General features: G+C 57.1%; 5 non-coding genes across 5 annotated transcripts; all 5 read right to left on the reverse strand.

Annotated features, from left to right (window-relative positions):
* Window positions 1-4,350: 4,350 nt before the first annotated feature.
* Window positions 4,351-4,469, reverse strand: LOC122112229. Its single transcript, XR_006148125.1, has one exon. It is a non-coding gene; the product is annotated as a 5S ribosomal RNA (ribosomal RNA).
* Window positions 4,470-7,149: 2,680 nt separating this feature from the next.
* On the reverse strand, window positions 7,150-7,268 carry LOC122112263. The gene has a single exon (XR_006148157.1). It is a non-coding gene; the product is annotated as a 5S ribosomal RNA (ribosomal RNA).
* Window positions 7,269-9,941: 2,673 nt separating this feature from the next.
* Window positions 9,942-10,060, reverse strand: LOC122112299. Its single transcript, XR_006148191.1, has one exon. It is a non-coding gene; the product is annotated as a 5S ribosomal RNA (ribosomal RNA).
* Window positions 10,061-12,742: 2,682 nt separating this feature from the next.
* LOC122112301 lies at window positions 12,743-12,861 on the reverse strand. The gene has a single exon (XR_006148193.1). It is a non-coding gene; the product is annotated as a 5S ribosomal RNA (ribosomal RNA).
* A 2,675-nt stretch (window positions 12,862-15,536) lies between these two features.
* On the reverse strand, window positions 15,537-15,655 carry LOC122112302. The gene has a single exon (XR_006148194.1). It is a non-coding gene; the product is annotated as a 5S ribosomal RNA (ribosomal RNA).
* Between the last annotated feature and the right edge of the window lie 2,054 nt (window positions 15,656-17,709).

Raw genomic sequence — 17,709 nt, forward strand, 5'->3', positions numbered from 1 at the left:
AATATGTTCAAGCTAGCAACCAAACCATGAGGTGTCCCAGAAATTTTTTTTAGAAGCTCACATCTAATTCTTCCTAGACAGGCGTTTCAGTTCATGAGCCACAACCCTAACAGTTGTTTTTTTCTTGGTTCTTCTTTGTTTCTTTAGATTTTGTTTTTAATGACTTACTATTCAAAAGGGGGCAAGGTTTGGTCACAAGTCCATGAGCAAAACAAGGACATGTGCCTTTTAGCTGCCCAGAAGAAGCCAGTTGGACCCTAGATAAGGCCTAGCCCAGGCCCAGACGCCCTCTCTCTGCGCTCTCTCTGCTCTCTCTGCTCTTTTCTAGCTCTTTCCTCTCTCTTTCCTCTCTTTCCCAGCTCTCTCTCATTCCCAGGCCTTTCCCAGCCACGTGGAGTGCCAACCTTGCCTGGTCCCAGCAGGTCTACTGAATAAACCTACCCCTTACCTGAATACCACGTGCGTGCTGCTGTTCTTACTCGGCTACCTCTTTTTAAAAACCAAACATAAATGGTGCCATGACTCGGATAAAGGGCTTAAAGTCAGGATAGGTGGGATTCCTCTCTGGTTTTTTTTCCTCTTTTTTCTTTTTCTGTTTTTCCCTTTTTGCTCTGAGGAATACCCACAGTTCTGACGGCCTTTTGCGAACCCGTCTGTCTGCTGTGGACACAGCACATCGATACCATTGCTGCCTTCATATCCACATCCACACCATTTCTCTACTCTGGTGAGTGAAACTACTCTCTATGACTCTCTGTTGCAAAGTCTCTGTTCAGATGTGGTGCCACGCCAGAGAGCTCCTACGGCCTTTAGCTGAAAGGCCGGTCACCTCTGAAGCCGAGGACGCTTGGTTTTGGGGGGTTGGCCATTTCTCTCTAGAGGGCTCTGGGGGAAGTTGGTACGCTGCTTCTGCCTGGTCAGCGCTCTCCTTCATTCACCAGACTGACTCTCCTACTCATTTAATGGGGTGCTGCGAGTCACGCCCACGCAGTGAAACCCCTTTAAAATGCCTCCTGCGCTTCCTGGAAAGCCAGAGCACCTCATTTTTATGCCATTCTCAGATGTACACAGTTTTTGCCACTGCAATGGTAAATGATCAGAAGTCTGTTTACTTTCGGGCTCTCTTTGCTCTCTCTGCCATTCATGTCCAACTTTCCCTATCTCTCCCTTTCTCTTTTCTACATTTTGGCTTGTGCCCTGAAGGGTCCGATGCAGGCTGGGTCCTGGGGACCCCCCTCTAGGTTCCCTCTCAAAGGCTAGCCAATATAGGCTTGATCTATTTGTTCAGGGTTTCTTTGCATTTTTCAGAAATTCGCCATCTTGAATTCTCCATCTTGGCCACATGGTGGGTTAAGGGTTTGGCCCCATCTGATCCTTAACCTTTCACCAAACTTACTACGCCATCCAGCTATTCTAAGATGCCTTGCTAACAAGTTGCTCTTTTCACAGGCCCTGGCAACTGAGGCCCAACCATGTGATGTGGTTTGTTAGCAAAGATGTCTAAACATTGTTGTCAAAATTTTAGATTTTGAGTTTTGCCTACATGGTTCTAAAATACTGGGCATATCTGTGCTATAATTCTCATTACATCTAATGAATTTTGTCATTTCAGAATATTTGTTGGCAATTCTTGATAAGGACTAGGTAAGCTCTACTTGTTCTATTTGATCTCCTTGTTGCTTTAATTGGAAATAATAAAGGGCTTTTGTGGCAAAGATTGCAGTTCAAAGCCAGCCCAGGCTGAAAAATCCCTAAGATTCCATCTCCCAACTAACCTGCAAAGAGCCAGGCTGGAAGCATAGCTCAAGGCTCTACTCTGCAAGTGGTACTATAACTCAAAGTGGTTCAGTGCTAGCCTTGAGCAGAAGTGCTCAGGGACATTGCCTAGGCCTTGAGTTCAAACCTCCTTGAATACCAACTGGGAGGGACAAGCCATCCCAGCAACGAGCACCTAGACTCAGCCAGTCTGGGTGTCCCAACCCGCAGGACATCAACCAGGGCAGTGAACCTAAGCTAGAAGGAATAAAGGGACAAGAGACACGAAGAATGACAGCAAGACAAGGATTCTGATCAAGCTGCAAATTTTTATTTTTCACACAGGGGTATTTATATGCATGGAAGCTTTTTCATTGGCCATTAAGGAAGCTTTTTCATTGGCTGAAGCAGCTGTAGGATGTTTGCTTATGTCAAGGTGAAAAGGTGGTCTGCCTTTAGCAGCTGCAGGGTGTTTGCTTAGGGCAGGGTGAAAAGGTCGGATTCTGTAAACAGCCTCAAGATGTTCCAGTGAGATAGTCAAGCCTATTATGTTGAGAGACTCAACTTTTGGCTCCCGACACTGGAAAAGAAGGGAACATGGAGAGGAGTAAGAGGAGATGATGTCACATCAGCCACTTTGTGCCTGCCCTTTCAAAATTAACCAGAGCTGGGAGATTAGTAGAAGTAAGAAGCCTGCCAATCTAGTGTCCATACCTGTCTACCTATTAACTGGACAAGAATTTATATTCTTGCCTTTGTTACCTAACTTCTCCTCTACCTAGTCATCAGCTGTCAGAAGTAGCTAGGGACATTTCTACCAACATTTTCAGCCCCAAGTCCTTCTCTAGCCATTTATTTGCTCTCTAGTATTTTTTTTTCCAGCCCCTCAATGCTCATGAGACTTCTCCAGACTTCATCTAAGGACTCACGCCAACAAGTGACAGCTGCTGCTCACAGCCTTCTCTGGGAGGGGACCAAATTCCAGCCTTTTGTTGACACCCCTTGTCAGCAGGAAGAAGCCAGAGAGAATCCACACCCTATTTCATGATTATTAAAAGGCTGGAATGTAAGGTCTGCTCCTGTATGGCTATCAGACTTCACCCTCCTCACAGCAAAGTCTCCACCCAGTACTTGCCTTACCTAGGCAACTGGGACACCTAGAAGAGGTCACGTATGAATTTGATGTGGCCACACCTTTCTCCACTGGTACCCTAGATAAGGCCTGCCCCAGGCCCAAATGCCCTCTCTCTGTGCTCTCTCTGCTCTTTTCGAGCTCTTTCCTCACTCTTTCCTCTCTTTCCCAGCTCTCTCTCATTCCCAGGCCTTTCCCAGCCACATAGAGTGCGAACTTTGCCTGGTCCCAGGAGGTCTACTGAATAAACCTATCCCTTACCTGGAAAAGAAAAAAAGCCAGTTGGTGGATAATGCCTGCACTATCCAGATCTAACATAGATACACAGGTCAAGCTAGCACTGTGTCACCCAGAAACAGGAAGCCTACCCATGGCTTCTGCTTATCCAACCAAAAAAAAAAAAAATGTGTGTCTGTGTGAATATATACATATATATATGATTTAAATTGAGAATTCAACAAACTAGCCTTGAACAGAAGTGCTCAGGGCTCTGTATTTTTCTGACAAATCCTCCTCCATCTTAAAACATGTGTTGCCTGAGGGTTAAAAATATAAACACTAAAGAAAAGTGCATTTGCAAAGATCCACACCTACTATCAGTGTACAGAAAGGACTCACTTGACAGGTCTTTGAACATAACGAAGATAAAGGTTGAGTGTGTGGAGCAGGAGATTGTCACTCTGAGGGACTCAGCATGCCAGAAGGTGTGTAAGCACATGTGGAGAAGGGAGGGTGACCGGTGCAGGCTGGAGTTGTGAAGAAGCAGGCTAAGGGGGGCTGATTTGATGAAAGAACACTTGAGCCAATCCTCATTTCAGTGATTACAATTCATCTATTGAAGGAGTAGGCTTCACACATACAGATGGTTGGGCAGAGGGACAAAGAAGCCCCTCAGGTACCCACAGGAAGTCATGCCAGGCAGTAGAGGGGCGGGTGGAGTGGCTGAGTGATGGGTGGGTACGGGTCCGGCCGGGGAGCTGCTGGCCACAGGCTAGATGTGCTTGCAGCCAGAAGCGAGAAACCAGTGAGCCTGGCAAGAGCAGTGGGGTGGGTGTGAGTGCGCCACCGTGCGGAAGTGCGGGGTGTGGCACGGGCCTGCGGTGTGGTCAGAGTGTGTGGGGTGGGCAGGGGCTCCCTAGGCAGGGCTGTGAGCACAGTGGAGCTAGGGTTTGAGTGTGTGTGGAGCAGGTGATTGTGATTGTGACTGTGAGGGAGTCAGCGTGCCAGGAGGGTGTGTGAGCATGTGTGGGGAAAGTGTGCAGAAGGCAGGCTGAGCGGTGCGGGCTGCGGTTGTGAAGAAGCAGACTAAGGTGGGCTGGCTTGGATGAAAGAAGAGGGCGGGGGGGGGGGGGGGGGGAGGGGGGGGAGGGCGGCGGCGGAGGGGGGCGGAGGAGGCAGTAGGCCTGGGGTGGGCGTGGAGAGGTGGAAGGCCGGGGCGGGCCCCCGGGCCGGGTGGAGGCAAAAGCCTACAGCACCCGGTATTCCCAGGCGGTCTCCCATCCAAGTACTAACCAGGCCCGACCCTGCTTAGCTTCCGAGATCAGACGAGATCGGGCGCGTTCAGGGTGGTATGGCCGTAGACGCCTGCTGCCGCTGCGCGCAGCCCCAAATGCTGCTCGCCGCCTCTGCAGCCTCCGCTCTCCACGCTCTCGCCAGCCTCTGCCTGCGGCTCTCGCCTCACACACACCTGCTGCGCCTGCCTGCTCGCACAACTGCATCGGAGCAAGCTCGCACCAACGCACGGACCGCAGTCTCTGCCAGCAAGCCGAGCCTGCTGCTCTCGCCGCCAAGCGCTCTCTCCCCCCTTCCACCCAACCTTCCCCACACACGCACTAATGCCCAGAAGGAGACCGGGCCGATTTCCCAGCGACTCACTGCCCTGCCCTCCTACCCCACAGCCTGCCTGCGTCAGCCTTGCACATTCAAGCGCTCAAGGCAAGTGCACTTGCAAGGCTCCCCACCTGTCTTCTCCGGCCGCCAGGCTACTGAGGGACCGCTTCCATCTCTCGGTGCATGGCTGTGCATTTGGCTGCTTCCCGATGCTTTGCATCTCACTGCGCTTGCCTCCCTCCCTCCCTCACCTCGCTTTGCCCTCACCGGCCATGCACTCAGCAGAGGCCTGGGCTTTGCAGAGCATCCTGGAAGTCACCTCTCTAGTGCCGGTGCAGAACCACCTAACCCAGAAACCTGGTCCACAACTGTCCTCAGGACAGGCCCATTCCTCACCCCACCAGTAACCCTCACCCAAACCCTCAACCCCATGGCGTAGGTCTACACCTAAGCTCAAACCTATCCCAAGTCTCACCCTAACCCCATCTTCCATACTGAAATCGCACCTGACCCCTGTCCCCCACCTCTTCCCTAAACCTCACCTAACCCAAGCCTAAGGCCAATGCTGACCCCAATTCACAGCCAAAAGCTGAAGCCCAACGGAACCCCCGCCCTAACACCTAATTGGACCCTTCAGCCCAACCTCTGATCAAGACCTGCACAGCAGGTCTCTAGATGCCACCAGGGCCCCAACCCAGCAAGGAAAACCAGGGAGGACAGGACTCCCTTGGACGGTACATGGAATGGGAGGTCCCCAGTGTGGGAAAGCACGGGCGTGAGGCTGGTGCCTTGTCCTCTTTCTGTCCATCCAATCCAGCCTTGCCAGCCTCCTGAAACCACTGTGACTCTGTGTTTGCGCGAAGGGAGGGGTGATTCTCTCCCTAAACCAATTGCTCTGTCTTTCTCTCTCTCTCTCTCCCATCTCTCTCTCTGTCTTTCTCTCTCTCTCTCTCTCTCTCTCTCTCTCTCTCTCTCTCTCTCTCTCCTCTGTGTGTGTGTGTGTGTGTGTGCCTGCACCGAACTTAATTCCAGGCTTCACTAGATCCCACAGGGTGGGGATGGCTTGCATACATTGGAGGTGGCTGCACAAGGCCCCCTGGGCCTCTGTCCTTCTGAGCACAGCCCAGCTCCCATGCCAACCCTCCCACCGTACTTCGTTGCGGGGACTGAGCATTCCAGCCCTGGTGGCCAACTGCTTCTTCTGACTGCCAGGCTTCTTCTTCACCTCGTGTCTTCTCAAGGTGGCAACTCCAACAGCTTCCAACCCATCTCCCTTGTGCTTCCTAGGGTGTGTGTTGGCAAGGCGGTGTGTAACTGCAGGGTCATTGGGCTCCTTCCCCCAAGGATCCCAAATCACTGGGGGTTCTTCTTCACAACAGCAGCCCGCACCTCTCACCCTGCAAAGTGGGATCCCACTTTGCAGTATGTGCTTCCCAGGGGGAGACACTGTGTCCCAGCCCTCCTTCCTCCCCACTGCACGCATGTAGGCACCCAGCGAGGCTCTGGAATCTCTCCGTCTAGTCTGCCTGCTGGATGTGCTGACAGCAGAGACTCCTCCTGGGGGCTTGTGCATGGGCTCAACAAGATGGCAGGCATACCAGGAGCCTCAGCTTTCTAGTCAAGCAAATGGCTGGAGTGTGCTCTATGCTTCTCTGTGTCCCTCCTTCTCTTGGCTAGTCTGTCCTGGCATTGAAGCTCAGGGTCTTCAAGCTGCTAGGAAAGTCCACAGGCAAGCAGGCCGGCAGGCAGGCAGGCAGGCAGGAAAGGCTTTCTTGGAACACTTGAGCCAAGCCTCATTTCAGTGATAGCAATTCATCTATTCAAGGAGTAGGCATCCCACATAGAGAAGGTTGGGCAAAGCCACAAAGAAGCCCCTCAGGTACCCACAGGAAGTCATGCCAGGCAGTAGAGGGGCGGGTGGAGTGGCTGAGTGATGGGTGGGTACGGGTCCGGCCGGGGAGCTGCTGGCCACAGGCTAGATGTGCTTGCAGCCAGAAGCGAGAAACCAGTGAGCCTGGCAAGAGCAGTGGGGTGGGTGTGAGTGCGCCACCGTGCGGAAGTGCGGGGTGTGGCACGGGCCTGCGGTGTGGTCAGAGTGTGTGGGGTGGGCAGGGGCTCCCTAGGCAGGGCTGTGAGCACAGTGGAGCTAGGGTTTGAGTGTTGGAGCAGGTGATTGTGATTGTGACTGTGAGGGAGTCAGCGTGCCAGGAGGGTGTGTGAGCATGTGTGGGGAAAGTGTGCAGAAGGCAGGCTGAGCGGTGCGGGCTGGGGTTGTGAAGAAGCAGACTAAGGTGGGCTGGCTTGGATGAAAGAAGAGGGCGGGGGGGGGGGGTGGAGGGCGGCGGCGGAGGGGGGCGGAGGAGGCAGTAGGCCTGGGGTGGGCGTGGAGAGGTGGAAGGCCGGGGCGGGCCCCCGGGCCGGGTGGAGGCAAAAGCCTACAGCACCCGGTATTCCCAGGCGGTCTCCCATCCAAGTACTAACCAGGCCCGACCCTGCTTAGCTTCCGAGATCAGACGAGATCGGGCGCGTTCAGGGTGGTATGGCCGTAGACGCCTGCTGCCGCTGCGCGCAGCCCCAAATGCTGCTCGCCGCCTCTGCAGCCTCCGCTCTCCACGCTCTCGCCAGCCTCTGCCTGCGGCTCTCGCCTCACACACACCTGCTGCGCCTGCCTGCTCGCACAACTGCAATCGGAGCACGCTCGCACCAACGCACGGACCGCAGCCTCTGCCAGCAAGCCGAGCCTGCTGCTCTCGCCGCCAAGCGCTCTCTCCCCCCTTCCACCCAACCTTCCCCACACACGCACTAATGCCCAGAAGGAGACCGGGCCGATTTCCCAGCGACTCACTGCCCTGCCCCTCCTACCCCACAGCCTGCCTGCGTCAGCCTTGCACATTCAAGCGCTTAAGGCAAGTGCACTTGCAAGGCTCCCCACCTGTCTTCTCCGGCCGCCAGGCTACTGAGGGACCGCTTCCATCTCTCGGTGCATGGCTGTGCATTTGGCTGCTTCCCGATGCTTTGCATCTCACTGCGCTTGCCTCCCTCCCTCCCTCACCTCGCTTTGCCCTCACCGGCCATGCACTCAGCAGAGGCCTGGGCTTTGCAGAGCATCCTGGAAGTCACCTCTCTAGTGCCGGTGCAGAACCACCTAACCCAGAAACCTGGTCCACAACTGTCCTCAGGACAGGCCCATTCCTCACCCCACCAGTAACCCTCACCCAAACCCTCAACCCCATGGCGTAGGTCTACACCTAAGCTCAAACCTATCCCAAGTCTCACCCTAACCCCATCTTCCATACTGAAATCGCACCTGGCCCCTGTCCCCCACCTCTTCCCTAAACCTCACCTAACCCAAGCCTAAGGCCAATGCTGACCCCAATTCACAGCCAAAAGCTGAAGCCCAACGGAACCCCCGCCCTAACACCTAATTGGACCCTTCAGCCCAACCTCTGATCAAGACCTGCACAGCAGGTCTCTAGATGCCACCAGGGCCCCAACCCAGCAAGGAAAACCAGGGAGGACAGGACTCCCTTGGACGGTACATGGAATGGGAGGTCCCCAGTGTGGGAAAGCACGGGCGTGAGGCTGGTGCCTTGTCCTCTTTCCTGTCCATCCAATCCAGCCTTGCCAGCCTCCTGAAACCACTGTGACTCTGTGTTTGCGCGAAGGGAGGGGTGATTCTCTCCCTAAACCAATTGCTCTGTCTTTCTCTCTCTCTCTCTCTCCCATCTCTCTCTCCCTTCTCTCTCTCTCTCTCTCTCTCTCACTCACTCTCTCTCTGTGTGTGTGTGTGTGTGTGCCTGCACCGAACTTAATTCCAGGCTTCACTAGATCCCACAGGGTGGGGATGGCTTGCATACATTGGAGGTGGCTGCACAAGGCCCCCTGGGCCTCTGTCCTTCTGAGCACAGCCCAGCTCCCATGCCAACCCTCCCACCGTACTTCGTTGCGGGGGACTGAGCATTCCAGCCCTGGTGGCCAACTGCTTCTTCTGACTGCCAGGCTTCTTCTTCACCTCGTGTCTTCTCAAGGTGGCAACTCCAACAGCTTCCAACCCATCTCCCTTGTGCTTCCTAGGGTGTGTGTTGGCAAGGCGGTGTGTAACTGCAGGGTCATTGGGCTCCTTCCCCCAAGGATCCCAAATCACTGGGGGTTCTTCTTCACAACAGCAGCCCGCACCTCTCACCCTGCAAAGTGGGATCCCACTTTGCAGTATGTGCTTCCCAGGGGGAGACACTGTGTCCCAGCCCTCCTTCCTCCCCACTGCACGCATGTAGGCACCCAGCGAGGCTCTGGAATCTCTCCGTCTAGTCTGCCTGCTGGATGTGCTGACAGCAGAGACTCCTCCTGGGGGCTTGTGCATGGGCTCAACAAGATGGCAGGCATACCAGGAGCCTCAGCTTTCTAGTCAAGCAAATGGCTGGAGTGTGCTCTATGCTTCTCTGTGTCCCTCCTTCTCTTGGCTAGTCTGTCCTGGCATTGAAGCTCAGGGTCTTCAAGCTGCTAGGAAAGTCCACAGGCAAGCAGGCCGGCAGGCAGGCAGGCAGGCAGGAAAGGCTTTCTTGGAACACTTGAGCCAAGCCTCATTTCAGTGATAGCAATTCATCTATTCAAGGAGTAGGCATCCCACATAGAGAAGGTTGGGCAAAGCCACAAAGAAGCCCCTCAGGTACCCACAGGAAGTCATGCCAGGCAGTAGAGGGGCGGGTGGAGTGGCTGAGTGATGGGTGGGTACGGGTCCGGCCGGGGAGCTGCTGGCCACAGGCTAGATGTGCTTGCAGCCAGAAGCGAGAAACCAGTGAGCCTGGCAAGAGCAGTGGGGTGGGTGTGAGTGCGCCACCGTGCGGAAAGTGCGGGGTGTGGCACGGGCCTGCGGTGTGGTCAGAGTGTGTGGGGTGGGCAGGGGCTCCCTAGGCAGGGCTGTGAGCACAGTGGAGCTAGGGTTTGAGTGTGTGTGGAGCAGGTGATTGTGATTGTGACTGTGAGGGAGTCAGCGTGCCAGGAGGGTGTGTGAGCATGTGTGGGGAAAGTGTGCAGAAGGCAGGCTGAGCGGTGCGGGCTGGGGTTGTGAAGAAGCAGACTAAGGTGGGCTGGCTTGGATGAAAGAAGAGGGCGGGGGGGGGGGGGTGGAGGGCGGCGGCGGAGGGGGGCGGAGGAGGCAGTAGGCCTGGGGTGGGCGTGGAGAGGTGGAAGGCCGGGGCGGGCCCCCGGGCCGGGTGGAGGCAAAAGCCTACAGCACCCAGTATTCCCAGGCGGTCTCCCATCCAAGTACTAACCAGGCCCGACCCTGCTTAGCTTCCGAGATCAGACGAGATCGGGCGCGTTCAGGGTGGTATGGCCGTAGACGCCTGCTGCCGCTGCGCGCAGCCCCAAATGCTGCTCGCCGCCTCTGCAGCCTCCGCTCTCCACGCTCTCGCCAGCCTCTGCCTGCGGCTCTCGCCTCACACACACCTGCTGCGCCTGCCTGCTCGCACAACTGCATCGGAGCACGCTCGCACCAACGCACGGACCGCAGCCTCTGCCAGCAAGCCGAGCCTGCTGCTCTCGCCGCCAAGCGCTCTCTCCCCCCTTCCACCCAACCTTCCCCACACACGCACTAATGCCCAGAAGGAGACCGGGCCGATTTCCCAGCGACTCACTGCCCTGCCCTCCTACCCCACAGCCTGCCTGCGTCAGCCTTGCACATTCAAGCGCTTAAGGCAAGTGCACTTGCAAGGCTCCCCACCTGTCTTCTCCGGCCGCCAGGCTACTGAGGGACCGCTTCCATCTCTCGGTGCATGGCTGTGCATTTGGCTGCTTCCCGATGCTTTGCATCTCACTGCGCTTGCCTCCCTCCCTCCCTCACCTCGCTTTGCCCTCACCGGCCATGCACTCAGCAGAGGCCTGGGCTTTGCAGAGCATCCTGGAAGTCACCTCTCTAGTGCCGGTGCAGAACCACCTAACCCAGAAACCTGGTCCACAACTGTCCTCAGGACAGGCCCATTCCTCACCCCACCAGTAACCCTCACCCAAACCCTCAACCCCATGGCGTAGGTCTACACCTAAGCTCAAACCTATCCCAAGTCTCACCCTAACCCCATCTTCCATACTGAAATCGCACCTGGCCCCTGTCCCCCACCTCTTCCCTAAACCTCACCTAACCCAAGCCTAAGGCCAATGCTGACCCCAATTCACAGCCAAAAGCTGAAGCCCAACGGAACCCCCGCCCTAACACCTAATTGGACCCTTCAGCCCAACCTCTGATCAAGACCTGCACAGCAGGTCTCTAGATGCCACCAGGGCCCCAACCCAGCAAGGAAAACCAGGGAGGACAGGACTCCCTTGGACGGTACATGGAATGGGAGGTCCCCAGTGTGGGAAAGCACGGGCGTGAGGCTGGTGCCTTGTCCTCTTTCTGTCCATCCAATCCAGCCTTGCCAGCCTCCTGAAACCACTGTGACTCTGTGTTTGCGCGAAGGGAGGGGTGATTCTCTCCCTAAACCAATTGCTCTGTCTTTCTCTCTCTCTCTCTCTCCCATCTCTCTCTCCCATCTCTCTCTCTCTCTCTCTCTCTCACTCACTCTCTCTGTGTGTGTGTGTGTGTGTGTGCCTGCACCGAACTTAATTCCAGGCTTCACTAGATCCCACAGGGTGGGGATGGCTTGCATACATTGGAGGTGGCTGCACAAGGCCCCCTGGGCCTCTGTCCTTCTGAGCACAGCCCAGCTCCCATGCCAACCCTCCCACCGTACTTCGTTGCGGGGACTGAGCATTCCAGCCCTGGTGGCCAACTGCTTCTTCTGACTGCCAGGCTTCTTCTTCACCTCGTGTCTTCTCAAGGTGGCAACTCCAACAGCTTCCAACCCATCTCCCTTGTGCTTCCTAGGGTGTGTGTTGGCAAGGCGGTGTGTAACTGCAGGGTCATTGGGCTCCTTCCCCAAGGATCCCAAATCACTGGGGGTTCTTCTTCACAACAGCAGCCCGCACCTCTCACCCTGCAAAGTGGGATCCCACTTTGCAGTATGTGCTTCCCAGGGGGAGACACTGTGTCCCAGCCCTCCTTCCTCCCCACTGCACGCATGTAGGCACCCAGCGAGGCTCTGGAATCTCTCCGTCTAGTCTGCCTGCTGGATGTGCTGACAGCAGAGACTCCTCCTGGGGGCTTGTGCATGGGCTCAACAAGATGGCAGGCATACCAGGAGCCTCAGCTTTCTAGTCAAGCAAAATGGCTGGAGTGTGCTCTATGCTTCTCTGTGTCCCTCCTTCTCTTGGCTAGTCTGTCCTGGCATTGAAGCTCAGGGTCTTCAAGCTGCTAGGAAAGTCCACAGGCAAGCAGGCCGGCAGGCAGGCAGGCAGGCAGGAAAGGCTTTCTTGGAACACTTGAGCCAAGCCTCATTTCAGTGATAGCAATTCATCTATTCAAGGAGTAGGCATCCCACATAGAGAAGGTTGGGCAAAGCCACAAAGAAGCCCCTCAGGTACCCACAGGAAGTCATGCCAGGCAGTAGAGGGGCGGGTGGAGTGGCTGAGTGATGGGTGGGTACGGGTCCGGCCGGGGAGCTGCTGGCCACAGGCTAGATGTGCTTGCAGCCAGAAGCGAGAAACCAGTGAGCCTGGCAAGAGCAGTGGGGTGGGTGGTGTGAGTGCGCCACCGTGCGGAAGTGCGGGGTGTGGCACGGGCCTGCGGTGTGGTCAGAGTGTGTGGGGTGGGCAGGGGCTCCCTAGGCAGGGCTGTGAGCACAGTGGAGCTAGGGTTTGAGTGTGTGTGGAGCAGGTGATTGTGATTGTGACTGTGAGGGAGTCAGCGTGCCAGGAGGGTGTGTGAGCATGTGTGGGGAAAGTGTGCAGAAGGCAGGCTGAGCGGTGCGGGCTGGGGTTGTGAAGAAGCAGACTAAGGTGGGCTGGCTTGGATGAAAAGAAGAGGGCGGGGGGGGGGGGGGGGGGAGGGGTGGAGGGCGGCGGCGGAGGGGGGCGGAGGAGGCAGTAGGCCTGGGGTGGGCGTGGAGAGGTGGAAGGCCGGGGCGGGCCCCCGGGCCGGGTGGAGGCAAAAGCCTACAGAACCCGGTATTCCCAGGCGGTCTCCCATCCAAGTACTAACCAGGCCCGACCCTGCTTAGCTTCCGAGATCAGACGAGATCGGGCGCGTTCAGGGTGGTATGGCCGTAGACGCCTGCTGCCGCTGCGCGCAGCCCCAAATGCTGCTCGCCGCCTCTGCAGCCTCCGCTCTCCACGCTCTCGCCAGCCTCTGCCTGCGGCTCTCGCCTCACACACACCTGCTGCGCCTGCCTGCTCGCACAACTGCATCGGAGCACGCTCGCACCAACGCACGGACCGCAGCCTCTGCCAGCAAGCCGAGCCTGCTGCTCTCGCCGCCAAGCGCTCTCTCCCCCCTTCCACCCAACCTTCCCCACACACGCACTAATGCCCAGAAGGAGGACCGGGCCGATTTCCCAGCGACTCACTGCCCTGCCCTCCTACCCCACAGCCTGCCTGCGTCAGCCTTGCACATTCAAGCGCTTAAGGCAAGTGCACTTGCAAGGCTCCCCACCTGTCTTCTCCGGCCGCCAGGCTACTGAGGGACCGCTTCCATCTCTCGGTGCATGGCTGTGCATTTGGCTGCTTCCCGATGCTTTGCATCTCACTGCGCTGCCTCCCTCCCTCCCTCACCTCGCTTTGCCCTCACCGGCCATGCACTCAGCAGAGGCCTGGGCTTTGCAGAGCATCCTGGAAGTCACCTCTCTAGTGCCGGTGCAGAACCACCTAACCCAGAAACCTGGTCCACAACTGTCCTCAGGACAGGCCCATTCCTCACCCCACCAGTAACCCTCACCCAAAACCCTCAACCCCATGGCGTAGGTCTACACCTAAGCTCAAACCTATCCCAAGTCTCACCCTAACCCCATCTTCCATACTGAAATCGCACCTGGCCCCTGTCCCCCACCTCTTCCCTAAACCTCACCTAACCCAAGCCTAAGGCCATGCTGACCCCAATTCACAGCCAAAAGCTGAAGCCCAACGGAACCCCCGCCCTAACACCTAATTGGACCCTTCAGCCCAACCTCTGATCAAGACCTGCACAGCAGGTCTCTAGATGCCACCAGGGCCCCAACCAGCAAGGAAAACCAGGGAGGACAGGACTCCCTTGGACGGTACATGGAATGGGAGGTCCCCCAGTGTGGGAAAGCACGGGCGTGAGGCTGGTGCCTTGTCCTCTTTCTGTCCATCCAATCCAGCCTTGCCAGCCTCCTGAAACCACTGTGACTCTGTGTTTGCGCGAAGGGAGGGGTGATTCTCTCCCTAAACCAATTGCTCTGTCTTTCTCTCTCTCTCTCTCTCCCATCTCTCTCTCCCATCTCTCTCTCTCTCTCTCTCTCTCTCTCTCTCACTCACTCTCTCTGTGTGTGTGTGTGTGTGTGTGCCTGCACCGAACTTAATTCCAGGCTTCACTAGATCCCACAGGGTGGGGATGGCTTGCATACATTGGAGGTGGCTGCACAAGGCCCCCTGGGCCTCTGTCCTTCTGAGCACAGCCCAGCTCCCATGCCAACCCTCCCACCGTACTTCGTTGCGGGGACTGAGCATTCCAGCCCTGGTGGCCAACTGCTTCTTCTGACTGCCAGGCTTCTTCTTCACCTCGTGTCTTCTCAAGGTGGCAACTCCAACAGCTTCCAACCCATCTCCCTTGTGCTTCCTAGGGTGTGTGTTGGCAAGGCGGTGTGTAACTGCAGGGTCATTGGGCTCCTTCCCCCAAGGATCCCAAATCACTGGGGGTTCTTCTTCACAACAGCAGCCCGCACCTCTCACCCTGCAAAGTGGGATCCCACTTTGCAGTATGTGCTTCCCAGGGGGAGACACTGTGTCCCAGCCCTCCTTCCTCCCCACTGCACGCATGTAGGCACCCAGCGAGGCTCTGGAATCTCTCCGTCTAGTCTGCCTGCTGGATGTGCTGACAGCAGAGACTCCTCCTGGGGGCTTGTGCATGGGCTCAACAAGATGGCAGGCATACCAGGAGCCTCAGCTTTCTAGTCAAGCAAATGGCTGGAGTGTGCTCTATGCTTCTCTGTGTCCCTCCTTCTCTTGGCTAGTCTGTCCTGGCATTGAAGCTCAGGGTCTTCAAGCTGCTAGGAAAGTCCACAGGCAAGCAGGCCGGCAGGCAGGCAGGCAGGCAGGAAAGGCTTTCTTGGAACACTTGAGCCAAGCCTCATTTCAGTGATAGCAATTCATCTATTCAAGGAGTAGGCATCCCACATAGAGAAGGTTGGGCAAAGCCACAAAGAAGCCCCTCAGGTACCCACAGGAAGTCATGCCAGGCAGTAGAGGGGCGGGTGGAGTGGCTGAGTGATGGGTGGGTACGGGTCCGGCCGGGGAGCTGCTGGCCACAGGCTAGATGTGCTTGCAGCCAGAAGCGAGAAACCAGTGAGCCTGGCAAGAGCAGTGGGGTGGGTGTGAGTGCGCCACCGTGCGGAAGTGCGGGGTGTGGCACGGGCCTGCGGTGTGGTCAGAGTGTGTGGGGTGGGCAGGGGCTCCCTAGGCAGGGCTGTGAGCACAGTGGAGCTAGGGTTTGAGTGTGTGTGGAGCAGGTGATTGTGATTGTGACTGTGAGGGAGTCAGCGTGCCAGGAGGGTGTGTGAGCATGTGTGGGGAAAGTGTGCAGAAGGCAGGCTGAGCGGTGCGGGCTGGGGTTGTGAAGAAGCAGACTAAGGTGGGCTGGCTTGGATGAAAGAAGAGGGCGGGGGGGGGGGGTGGAGGGCGGCGGCGGAGGGGGGCGGAGGAGGCAGTAGGCCTGGGGTGGGCGTGGAGAGGTGGAAGGCCGGGGCGGGCCCCCGGGCCGGGTGGAGGCAAAAGCCTACAGAACCCGGTATTCCCAGGCGGTCTCCCATCCAAGTACTAACCAGGCCCGACCCTGCTTAGCTTCCGAGATCAGACGAGATCGGGCGCGTTCAGGGTGGTATGGCCGTAGACGCCTGCTGCCGCTGCGCGCAGCCCCAAATGCTGCTCGCCGCCTCTGCAGCCTCCGCTCTCCACGCTCTCGCCAGCCTCTGCCTGCGGCTCTCGCCTCACACACACCTGCTGCGCCTGCCTGCTCGCACAACTGCATCGGAGCACGCTCGCACCAACGCACGGACCGCAGCCTCTGCCAGCAAGCCGAGCCTGCTGCTCTCGCCGCCAAGCGCTCTCTCCCCCCTTCCACCCAACCTTCCCCACACACGCACTAATGCCCAGAAGGAGACCGGGCCGATTTCCCAGCGACTCACTGCCCTGCCCTCCTACCCCACAGCCTGCCTGCGTCAGCCTTGCACATTCAAGCGCTTAAGGCAAGTGCACTTGCAAGGCTCCCCACCTGTCTTCTCCGGCCGCCAGGCTACTGAGGGACCGCTTCCATCTCTCGGTGCATGGCTGTGCATTTGGCTGCTTCCCGATGCTTTGCATCTCACTGCGCTTGCCTCCCTCCCTCCCTCACCTCGCTTTGCCCTCACCGGCCATGCACTCAGCAGAGGCCTGGGCTTTGCAGAGCATCCTGGAAGTCACCTCTCTAGTGCCGGTGCAGAACCACCTAACCCAGAAACCTGGTCCACAACTGTCCTCAGGACAGGCCCATTCCTCACCCCACCAGTAACCCTCACCCAAACCCTCAACCCCATGGCGTAGGTCTACACCTAAGCTCAAACCTATCCCAAGTCTCACCCTAACCCCATCTTCCATACTGAAATCGCACCTGGCCCCTGTCCCCCACCTCTTCCCTAAACCTCACCTAACCCAAGCCTAAGGCCAATGCTGACCCCAATTCACAGCCAAAAGCTGAAGCCCAACGGAACCCCCGCCCTAACACCTAATTGGACCCTTCAGCCCAACCTCTGATCAAGACCTGCACAGCAGGTCTCTAGATGCCACCAGGGCCCCAACCCAGCAAGGAAAACCAGGGAGGACAGGACTCCCTTGGACGGTACATGGAATGGGAGGTCCCCAGTGTGGGAAAGCACGGGCGTGAGGCTGGTGCCTTGTCCTCTTTCTGTCCATCCAATCCAGCCTTGCCAGCCTCCTGAAACCACTGTGACTCTGTGTTTGCGCGAAGGGAGGGGTGATTCTCTCCCTAAACCAATTGCTCTGTCTTTCTCTCTCTCTCTCTCTCCCATCTCTCTCTCCCATCTCTCTCTCTCTCTCTCTCTCTCTCTCTCTCACTCACTCTCTCTGTGTGTGTGTGTGTGTGTGTGCCTGCACCGAACTTAATTCCAGGCTTCACTAGATCCCACAGGGTGGGGATGGCTTGCATACATTGGAGGTGGCTGCACAAGGCCCCCTGGGCCTCTGTCCTTCTGAGCACAGCCCAGCTCCCATGCCAACCCTCCCACCGTACTTCGTTGCGGGGACTGAGCATTCCAGCCCTGGTGGCCAACTGCTTCTTCTGACTGCCAGGCTTCTTCTTCACCTCGTGTCTTCTCAAGGTGGCAACTCCAACAGCTTCCAACCCATCTCCCTTGTGCTTCCTAGGGTGTGTGTTGGCAAGGCGGTGTGTAACTGCAGGGTCATTGGGCTCCTTCCCCCAAGGATCCCAAATCACTGGGGGTTCTTCTTCACAACAGCAGCCCGCACCTCTCACCCTGCAAAGTGGGATCCCACTTTGCAGTATGTGCTTCCCAGGGGGAGACACTGTGTCCCAGCCCTCCTTCCTCCCCACTGCACGCATGTAGGCACCCAGCGAGGCTCTGGAATCTCTCCGTCTAGTCTGCCTGCTGGATGTGCTGACAGCAGAGACTCCTCCTGGGGGCTTGTGCATGGGCTCAACAAGATGGCAGGCATACCAGGAGCCTCAGCTTTCTAGTCAAGCAAATGGCTGGAGTGTGCTCTATGCTTCTCTGTGTCCCTCCTTCTCTTGGCTAGTCTGTCCTGGCATTGAAGCTCAGGGTCTTCAAGCTGCTAGGAAAGTCCACAGGCAAGCAGGCCGGCAGGCAGGCAGGCAGGCAGGAAAGGCTTTCTTGGAACACTTGAGCCAAGCCTCATTTCAGTGATAGCAATTC

The sequence above is a fragment of the Dipodomys spectabilis genome, unplaced genomic scaffold, assembly GCF_019054845.1.
Source record: "Dipodomys spectabilis isolate Male_0828 unplaced genomic scaffold, ASM1905484v1 ptg000092l, whole genome shotgun sequence".
NCBI lineage: Eukaryota > Metazoa > Chordata > Mammalia > Rodentia > Heteromyidae > Dipodomys > Dipodomys spectabilis.